The following is an 11,382-nucleotide window of genomic DNA, read 5'->3' as shown; positions in this document are numbered from 1 at the left end:
ATGCGTGTTTTAAATGAATATTACTGAAGCCATTTTAATATTTCATAGCTTTTATCATTTCCCAACGAGCGAATTTAATTAGGTCAAAAGATTTTCTTTCATGGTAAATAACATTAAAGTTTAATTTAATTTTAAGGTACTATTAAGCTTATTTTAATATTATCTGTGTACGTACATAAAATGAATGTATGGGCGTCCGTTGTTCGTACACTCCCGAGGGGTTCTGGAATAGTACATCTGTTTTGCAAAAGACGGAGCATATGTACCTATACAAAAATATAATAAAATTTCAAATACAAACAAAAAATAATATAATTCAAGGAAATTTTGTGTGTGTGTGTTTTTTTTTTTTTTTATAATATAGGAGTAGCAGACGAGCATGCAGTCCACCTGATGGTAAGTGGCTACTGCCGCCCATGGACATCTGTAATCAACCCCAGATAGGATTACATATACCTACCTGAGGTCGGCCACAGATGCGCTGCTACCCCTGAGGACTAAGCTGGAATGCCTCGGAAAAGTATGTCTCCCTTACCACACCCTTCAAAACGGAACACAGCAGCGCTTAACACTGATGTTATTAGGCAGAAATAGGTGTGGCGGTGGTGCCGCCGGAGTCGGACCACTAAGGGTTCTACCACCTTTAAATGTGTATGGTTTGTGTATGATTGGTTTAAGGTTTCTAGCAAAATATAGATATTTCGAACCCAATAAGTAGCACTAATGTCGAGATTTCTTTTTCTGAAATGACTATTCGAGAAAAAAGTAATTTATTTGTTATTAATAGAAGCCATTCCGAGGAGATACCAGATGATATCTAATATATTTTTTCTGTCAATCTAGTACTGCCTATGTCAGTAGACAACTAACTACTTATTAAGTTAGACAAATATCATTTTTTGTTCACGAGAGGGAAACCTTCAACAGGTACCCGATGATGTGGGAGCGACGCAGGGTTATATGGAACTCTTACCGCACTAAAACCCCCACGGTGGCCGTCCTCGGCGCTGCGTACTCCGGGATCTTCAAAGGAACGCAACCGGAGTCCTCTTATCGCGTTGTCCCGTCGGGCTCCGCCCAGGTGAGCTTGACGCTCGCCACTACGTCTGGTGCGTACGACGGTATGCGACCACACATACCGCCGTCCTTCCCGGGGTCGTTGGCTGAGCGGTTCGAGCATTTTAGTCGCGGTATTACCGGTATGGAGTTAGTTAAAAATGTTAAAGGCGGTAGTGACCACATACCAATACAAGGTCGTTTGCTATTTCCATCTTATAAAAATATAAAAGGTAAAACTTAAATCCTTTAGGCATTGGACCACAGGTGGTTGTGCCAGCGAGAGTTTTGCTCTAATTAATGCATATTTGGTAATATTTGCATTTTGAGTTGTTACCGCCGAACCACAGCTGGCCTTCAGGGCTTCTAGGCTATTGTATAATTTGTAACACAAGTATGAAACTAGCTTATTTTTTATAATATTGGAGTAGCAGACGAGCATGCAGTCCACCCGATGGTGAGAAACTACTGCACCCCATGGACATCTGTTAATTCCAGATAGGATTAGATTCCTATGTGAGGTCGGTGACAGAAGCGCCGCTATCTCTGAGGATTAAGCTGGAACACCTCGGAAAAGTATGTCTCCCTTACAACAACCTTCAAACCAGAACACAACAGTGCTTAAAACTGCTGTTATTAGACAGAAACAGGTGTGGCAGTGGTGCTGCTGGAGTCAAACCACAGAGATTTAACCAGCGTTTTTGACTTCTAACTACCTACTCGTAGTAACAGCCAGTAGCAAACGGCCACGATTACTTATTTGCAACGAGGAAAACCTTACGCTTAATTGATCGGTTCAAATGTTATCATCGCGTCTTAGATACGGTTTTATTTTGATGTTTCTATTATTGTAAGTATTTATAATATATTCAAATATATTTAGCTTGAATTAAATTGGAGCGGGATCTACTTAGATACAAGTTTTGTTGTTTTCCTCGTAAATGGGAACTTCGTAAGGCTAAAGAGACGAAAATTTGGTTTATACCAGAAATAACCTAAAGTAGGTTTATTTTCAACACTATTTTTCTAGTTTAGTTTCAGAAAGAAGCTACATTTCATAAAAGAAGACATAGCCAATTAATATCATTTACAGAGGGTTATCAGGAGACCTTTTAACATTGTCTATTTCAATTATATAAAACTTGAAAAGAGCTGAACCGATTTTTATGAAATCACGCTAAGAACTCCCGTTCAAGTTACCTTTCAAATAAAAAGGATACATACCTAATTATGTAGTTGTTTAGTATTTTACAATTATTTTTTTAATAAATAGGAGAATTTTTACGAGTGGTGACTTAGTACCAAATTTTGACTTTATCACTCTTTATTACTTTACGGTACGTTACGTTACGTTACGTTAGGCGCTGCTGTGATCCGTTTTGAAGGGTGTGGTAAGGGAGACAGACTTTTCCTAGGTGTTCCAGGTTAGTCCTCAGGGGTAGCGGCGCATCTGTGGCCGACGTCACGTAGGAATATCTAATCCTATCTGGGTTGTCACCAAATGTCCATGGGCGGCAGTAGCCACTTACCATCAGGTGGACTGCATGCTCGTTTGCAACTATATTATAAAAAAATATATATATTAGACCTAATCATATTTCTCTCTAAATAACTTCTTTGTTCAAATATTCCGCACTTTCGAATTTCGATTAAATTTCGAGTGAGATTTAGGTTTTTCCTAATTCCCTATTGAGGCGCTGAATTTATTGGGGCTACGTTTTCTAGACTTATCTAAGATTGTTACCTCCTCGTAACTTATAAATAATCAATGAGCTAAAAGGTTGAATAAGATTGGTAGGCAACAAATATCTCCCATATTTGTTGCTTACAAATTTTATACTGGTGTTACGTACCTACTACTAAGTCTACTTTTTAAAGCTATACCTTACGATAAGGCAGACGGGCTACCTGGTTGAAAGTAGCCACCGTCACCTTTGGACATTTGCGACACCAGAGGACTCGCCAAAGCTTTGCCGGCTTTGAAGAACAGTTCTTTTTTTGCACCCCTCTTGAAGAGCCCTATATCATATCATAGCGCTCAAGAATTACTTCAGGAGGAAGTTCATACAACATTGTGCACGTAAAAAGTCTAATTCTCTGTGTCTAACTGTTAGACGATGAACCTTGTCAATAATTTAATATTGGTGGAATGGAAGTCATGGAGAGCATACGAGGGTGACATAGAATGTACTTATAATTATGCAAGCATAGTTGCTGCTCTAATCCAGAATAAAATCCTTTAAAAATAGACATCAATCTAAGTCCCACAGGTGGGCACACATATTCTTTTAAAATAAGCCCACAATAGATTACTATGATACGTTAACTGATTTAAAACGTCTTTAAAAACAGTACGTAGAGCTTTCACAAATGTAGAGACGTCACGACTCATGATATTCTAATTGAATTATTATAAAAAAAGTACAAATACAAATACGGATATTTTGTATATATTATTGTATAATATCGTATCGCGTAACTTTTATCGCTTTTACAGGGTGAGTGTAACAAGATAATAAGATCAGTACTACATAAAGCTCCATTATCAGGTAGGTACCGTTAATCTAGAGTTAGTGACACTTTACGAGGTATCACCTAAAGCCTCACAGATAAACCGATCTAATCCTCTATCGGAAAATGTTCATTATCCTGTTCCGCATTGGCATGCTCCTATATGTAATATCTTCGTCCAAAGTCATGAGACGTGCTCATAACAGATAAGCTCTGCTCACCCAACCTTAGCCGCTTGTTTTATACATAGCGAGGAAGATACAGGCGATACTATATACATATATTTGCTATATACATATACCGAAATGTTTAACTCAGAAATGGAATACACATACCATACCATACCATACCATACCATACCATACCATACCATACCATACCATACCATACCATACCATACCATTTCTGAGTTAATGTTTCGGTTTAATTCAAATACTGACCGATAAATTAACCGTTATGTCATTAAAACTATTTTTCAATCGTAACGCTTATTACGCTTAGTTATCTAACATACTGAACGTGGCACAAGCACGCTAAACAGGCATTAAAACGCAAAATTTCTGAATACTTGAAGGCGGTAGAGCACTTTGTGGTTAGACACCAAAGGCACCACTGCAACACCTATTTCTGCCTGATAATATCAATATCCAGCGATGCTGCATTACGGTTTGAAGAGTGTGGTATAGGAGACTTACTTATTCGACTTACTTATTCGACTTAATAGTCGATTACATTACATGGGTGACAGTAGCCATTTACCATCAGATAAAGTGGACTCCGTGATTTTTTGCTAATTCAATCTTATCTTATCTTGCGTTTTAGAAATTAATTATCACTTGCTAAAACGGTGAAGGAAAACATTGTAAGCGAACCTGCATATCTGAGAGATTTAAAAAAAAACTCTAAGATATGTGAAGTCTACAAATACGTACTTGACCAGCGGTGGACTATGGCCTTATCCTTCTCAGTCTGAGAGGAGACCCGTGCCCAGCAATGGGACAATAATGGGTTGATGATGAACTACTACAATACATTATTTACTGTTGGTAGTAAAACCACCGTTACCAAATGTTACATTTATACTACCAAACTTCCCGAAACGACTGACGACGTTACGATGAACTAAACTTCGACAATAGTCATATAATATTATCGTTCGATTTGATTCGCAACCAGCAGGACAATTGAATATTCTGACACTTAAGCGTACATTACTTAATAACTACATAACATTTAAGAGTACGTAAATAACATAACTACCTACATAGTTATTATAAATGTATTTTTTCCACCTGATGGTAAGTGGCTACTGCCGCCCATGAACATCTGTAATTAACCCCAGTTAGAATAAGATATTAATAGCTGAAGTCAGCCACAGATGCGCCGCTACCCCTGAGGACTAAGCTGGAACGCCTTGAAAAGTATGTCTCCCTTACCACACCCTTCAAATCAGAATACAGCAGCGTTTAACACCGCTGTGTTCTGGTATAAAGGGTTATGAGGCAGAAATAGGCGTGGCGGTGGTGCCGCCGGAGTCGAACCACAATGGGTTCTACGACCTTCAATTTATATCTTTTCTCTTAACTCACAGTTACTCGTCGCCTCGTCAATAGTGATTTAGGCGCCTACTTAATTCTGATTATGCAAACGAGTTCTAATCCAGCTTTGTAAAGGCCTTCCACTCAAATGTCATTGTATAAGCGTCCGTCTAAGATATTTTGTACTCCGCCCCAATCACTTCAGAGACGCAAAAAAGATTAGATTTTCTCTCATTTGGACTGAAACGTGACTAGCAATTTAAAGTGATGAAGGTTTTGTATTGAGTTATCGAGGAGCTTTAGGTACTTACGTTTTTATATCTAGCTTTTTATGTGCAATTTTTGATGGTGGTAGAGCCCTTTTTGGTTTAACTTCGAAAGTACCAACGCCACAATATTTTTTGTCTATTAACGGCAGTATTAACCGTTGCTGTGTTCTGGTTCGAACAGTGGATAGTCCTCAGGGGTAGTAACGCATCTGTGGCCGACCTTAGGTAGTATTCTGATCTTATCTGAAGTTGATTACAGATGTCCACGGGCGGGAGATTTATCATCAGGAGGACTGCATTCTCGATTGTTATAGCAATACTAGTTTTTGCCCGCGGTTTTCGCCCGCGTTTAAAAGAAAAAAATATGACATACTAACATACATAAAACTGAAAATTCGTACCTTCATTGTAACGAAAGTGGCACTATCTGCCGAAAATTGGTCGCACCAACTCTGGAACCTTCGTGGGCTCATGGACAACAACTTTCCTAAAGATCATCACTTGATCAAATGCATAGTTTACGATTCAATCCGTACTAATATCGATTAAAATAATTGATTTTTTTGGTTCAAAAGATCGATTCTCTGATTAATAGATCTTGGATCGCCATCCCTAGTTCCCGTGGGATTTCCGGGATAAAAACTATTCTATGTCCGTTCTCGGGTCTCAGACTATCTTTGTGCAAAATTTCATTAAAATCGGTTCAGTGGTTTAGGAGTGAAGAAGAGACAACCAGACAGACAGACAGACAGGCAGGCAGACAGAGTTACTTTCGGATTTATATTATTAATAAGTAAGGATAAGGATAATAAAAAATAAGTAGTATAACTAAAAACGACGCATATGGTATAAAGTTTCAACGTGTCAACGTTATGGAGTTTCACGCATTTGCAAAACATTTTTTGCCATTTATTATACTTTCGGATTTGATCTTGATCTATGATTTTAGACTAAAATTATCGCGGAATTGAGACATTTTATTATGTAACGGCTACTCACGATATCCGTTTTTTATTGCCGATATTTCGACCCAGTTGCATGGATCGTGGCCACGGCGAAACTGAGGTGGAGGGGAGAAACCGTTGACAAGTACTAGTGGTAGATTAATCTATCTACCCTACGTCTAGTTCGTTTTTCTTTTCTAGGTTTCATATCACGACACACAACACTGACAATATCCTTACGCACCGTACTTTGCACTATTTGTGACTTGCATAAACTAACCACTGAACCATTGATCTTGATCATCTATGCCCAGTTGTAAAATTTACCTTCTATACTTGTGGAACTATGAAATTGAGTAGGAGTCAGACGTATAATGTAAATGTGACCTTAATGTAATCAGTTACTCAAGTTTCTACGTAATCATGAAGTAAAAGAAAACAAGTGGAAACGAAAAATCTATAAATGGTACAGCATAATGTAATCTTAGTACTTCAGATGTAGGTACCTTCGTCTAGGTAACATTACCTTCCGTAATGTTTTTCATGTGTTTGTATATGTATGTACCTATGTCTCATTCTTTGGAACGCCCTGCAAGCCCACACGGCTTCATGGAATTAAACAAATGAGGTGTTAGGTTCTAAATTGTGAGAGTGATTTTATAAAACTGTTTACTTTATAATTCCATCAGGTACTTGGATTTCATAATTTGAGGAAAATATAGGTACTTACGGACAGATAGACAATTAAGACAGTAGTGAAATGAATATTGCTTAACACTTACCTATACGAGTACATATTTATAAAGACAGAAGCATCTATAATCTATAGGTATTCTGTTTTATTATTGATAAATAAAAAAATATCGAATAAATTACAGCACAACGCTTTGATGATTTATCCAAAATTATGTTGATATTCGTTAATCTGCTACATTCATACTTTTATAGAAAGCAGTATAATCATGGCATTATCGAGATAAGCGATGTATTATGTACCCTTATAAAACTAAGTGACTTATCGGCTTACGGGAAGGGATGTCATGCTTTGCTTATGTAAACACATAATCCGAATTATCTTATTTAAATATTATGCAAATGTATGAGTTTAGTACGTTGGATGAATTTTAATACGAACTTGATGAGAAAGACGAAAATTATGTCGCGTTACAAATTACTTACAGGTTTTGTATAGTAGGTACTTACAAACGTAATGAATTAAACGTCATATTTTAATGTAAAATACACAGGAATTCATTTGACAGCCTTGATTTGTACAGCCTGTAACAGTACAGCCTGTAGACAGTAACTTAAGTTCGGGGAGTAGAATAGGACTACGGTATCTCCTGCATGTCGTAAGAGGCGACTAAAAGGGGGCTTCCGGGGTTGCGGGTGGCAAGAGTGGGAGCTCGAACCGCCTAGCCAGCGGCTCCAGGAAGGACGGCGGTATGTGTGGTCGCATACCGTCGTACGCACCAGACGGTGTGGCGAGCGCCAAGCTCACCTGGGCGGAGCCCGACGCAGGGGCAACGCGCTAAGAGGGCTCCGGTTGCGTTCCTTTGGAGATCCCGGAGCCCTCTACGCAGCGCCGAGGACGGCCACCGGGGGGGTTTTAGTGCGGTAAGAATCCCACATAACCCTACGTCGCACCCACGACACCGGGTACCTTTTGAAGGTTTCCCCCTCGTAAACAAAAAAAAAAAGGAATTCATTTGAAACAGAACTTTGGTGCTGTTGTAGGTGTGACAGTGGTCCTTCAGTAATGGAAAGATTTGCCACCTTATCAAACACATTGTGACATGAGATAATCATGGTTAAATACAGAATAAAAAAAATAAACGGCTAAAATAATCCGATATTTTTCATATTTGTCTGATTGTCGTAGTGATGTTATTACATGTACTAAAGTTTAAGTTCGGAACGAGCTCCGCCCTAGAACTCGAAGCCTATTACAAATTAGTGGCGTTTATAAAAGCAGTAGAGCAATTTTATTATAATGACTTGATCCAACGTAGCGAGAGAAATGTCACGCGAAAATCGATTTGGTTTTTAATTGACGTGTGCGTGACAGGCGCGTGTAAGTTCCGTGTGTACAGTCAGCTCTATAAGTAGATGAGCTGATCAAAATTCCAAAAATACCCAAACATTTATAAATAGCTAAGCACACCTAGTATTAGCTGCTGTGTTCCGTTTTGAAGGGTGTGGTAAGGGAGACATACTTTTCCGAGGCGTTCTAGCTTAGTCCTCAGGGGTAGCGCCGCATCTGTGGCCGACCTCAGGTAGGAATATCTAATCCTATCTGGGGTTGATTACAGATGTCCATGGGCGGCAGTAGTCACTTACCATCAGGTGGACTGCATGCTCGTCTGCTACTCCTATATTATAAAAAAATATATAATTAGTTTAAATTCGGAGAGCTTCAAAATTAGATGAACACTAAAGCGTCAAAAGTAGCTGAACACCGTATGTGCAAAATGGCTAACGTCACTTATATGATATGTCATTATTCAGCTACTTTTGACACTGTAGTGTTCGTCTATTTTTGAAACTTTACGACGTTCATTTAATTATGGTTTCAATTAAATATGTATTTCACCGAAGAATTATGTAGCTACTTATGATAACTTGGGAATATAGGTATTTTTGAAATCTTAATTTGTTCATTTACTTTTGAAGCTGACTGTGCCTACATTGTGCAATCTTATCTATTGTCTCGGTGGGTGACCACATTACGAGTTTAAATATACCTATACCTATAATGCAAAAACAAGCGTAACGGAGTCGAAGAATAACCTTCCTGAGGATGTCGTAAAAGTTGACTAATTAATATGAAATCCTATACACCTACGTAGAAACCTTATATACAGGGTGAATTTTTTAAACGGGCCTTCAGGGCTAAATCCGAAACTATAAGGATTAGCGAAAAAATCTGAAAGGAGTTACGAGGCCGATTTTGATAAAAACTAAAACTGCATCATTAGTTTTTTGAAATATCTTTTTCCCTAGCCGGGAATCGAACGAGTTCATTTAAAAAAAAAATACACCCTCTATATTATTCCACCATCTGATAGTGTCGCTTATAAGGATCAAATTCTGGGAAGTAATGTTACGTGACAAATTAAAGGAAAAGGAATATTTTGAAGAAAATACATATTTTTCCATACATTGCCATACTAATTCTTAAGGATTATACATAACAAATGATTTATGTGTTATTCTTTAGAAACATACGTAAGTCATACCATTGAAGAATTTGTTGGTTAACCAACTAATTATTCGATGTTATAACCGTGACATACGGCTTAGTATGAGTAAGTAATAGTTTGGCAAGTGAATTATCGCCGTTTTTAGGATTTATTTTTTAATAAAAATAGATAAGTGATTAAATAGTAAATTGTTATTGTTTGTTGTTTATAACTACGTTTCCACAGTAAATATAAGTTTCTATATCTCTTTCTTTAGTTATCACTCGGATTTGACTCGAAAAAGACATTCTCGCAAATTGTCAATTTTACATCTGTATTAAACGAAACTCGGCCCATAGCAAGTTAAATCTACTATAATGGTCCTAAAAGTAACCTTAACTAAGTCGGACATAAAAATATAAATTCTTGAAGAATTTCCTTGAAGAATCGTCCATTTCGAATGATTTGAAACATTGAGCCAAAAAATTGTTAATACGCGAAATGTTTAAATTGATGAATGGCGGGAACTTAACTGCCAAATTAATATAAAAAAATATGTATTTTCTTAAAATTGAGGCTTTTCCTTTAGTTTGTCATTTATCATTACTTCCCAGATTTTGATCCTTATAAGCAACACTATCAGATAGAGGAATAATATAGAGGGTGTATTTTTTTTCAAAATGAACTCGTTCGATTCCCGGCTAGGGAAAAAGTTATTTTAAAAAAGTAATGATGCAGTTTTAGTTTTTATCAAAATCGACCTCGTAACTCCTCTCAGCATTTTTCGCTAATCCTTATAGTTTCGGATTTGGCCCTGAAGGCCCGTTTTAAAAATTCACCCTGTATATTATCGTCAAATTATATTGTTAATAACTTTTTGCGAAGTAAGTTCATGTAAATTATCGTTGCTAGGGTAGGCGATCTAAAACGTAAATTGATTTCGGCAACTCATAAGAACTTGTTACCGTAACAACTTGCTTATAGGAAACGGCGTTACGAAATGATAATGTGCAAATAAACTTCCTTCAATGAGTTTAAGCCTAAGGAAAGCAAATTGTTTTCATGTGTCCTTAGATAGATTGAAATTAACTACATTACAGCCCTTACATCTGGTATCCAATTAAGTCTGGCGAGCCCTGTAATCCGAAAAGTAAAACATTCGTCAATGTGTCATTGACTAGAATTCAAATATAATTATTTATTATTTATTTGGGCGACATTTTTACTATAATCGGAAATTATTCCTGACTACAATTTCTCTGCAGGCTCTATTATTAATCCTATTCCTATACAGGCTAATGCCTGTATAGGTACAGGCACTATTCCTTCCATAATATGTACATATTATAATATGTATATATTATGGAAACTAAGTACCCTAAGTACGAGTTTATCGTTTGCTCGAAAACGTTCAACGTTTACGAATTCGCGCATACAGCGCTCCCGTGGAACGTATCGGAACTAAAATTCCACAGCATAAATTTCAAAAACGGAACTATAACGCTATCAAAATTAAATTACAAATGTACAAATAATAAGTGCATTCTATTTATATTTGTAAAATTAAATGTTATTACAATTGACTATTCAGTTTTCGAAAACGCATAATGCAAATTTTAGTTCTGTTTTTTGCGAATATGTGTGGTAGACAGAAAGACTTGAGCAGTAACTTATTGTAACGTTTACTCAGCCTACTGAAGCAAACGGAACAGAATGATGTATTGAGTAAGCCTAACGTGGGATAAAATTGTGGGATGTTTTGAAAACTCATGGTAAGGGTACTGTTTACATATACGCACGCCTTAACACGCTGCCATAGATACGAGTAAGTAAAGATACTTCGCCGCCTTGAAATTGAATGAAGACACAAACGGCTTATTAG

The sequence above is a fragment of the Epargyreus clarus genome, unplaced genomic scaffold, assembly GCF_041222505.1.
Source record: "Epargyreus clarus isolate Ecla_fem2 unplaced genomic scaffold, WU_Ecla_fem_2.2 ptg000019l, whole genome shotgun sequence".
Taxonomy (NCBI): Eukaryota; Metazoa; Arthropoda; class Insecta; order Lepidoptera; family Hesperiidae; genus Epargyreus; species Epargyreus clarus.
Note: the sequence above shows the minus strand (reverse complement) of the source record.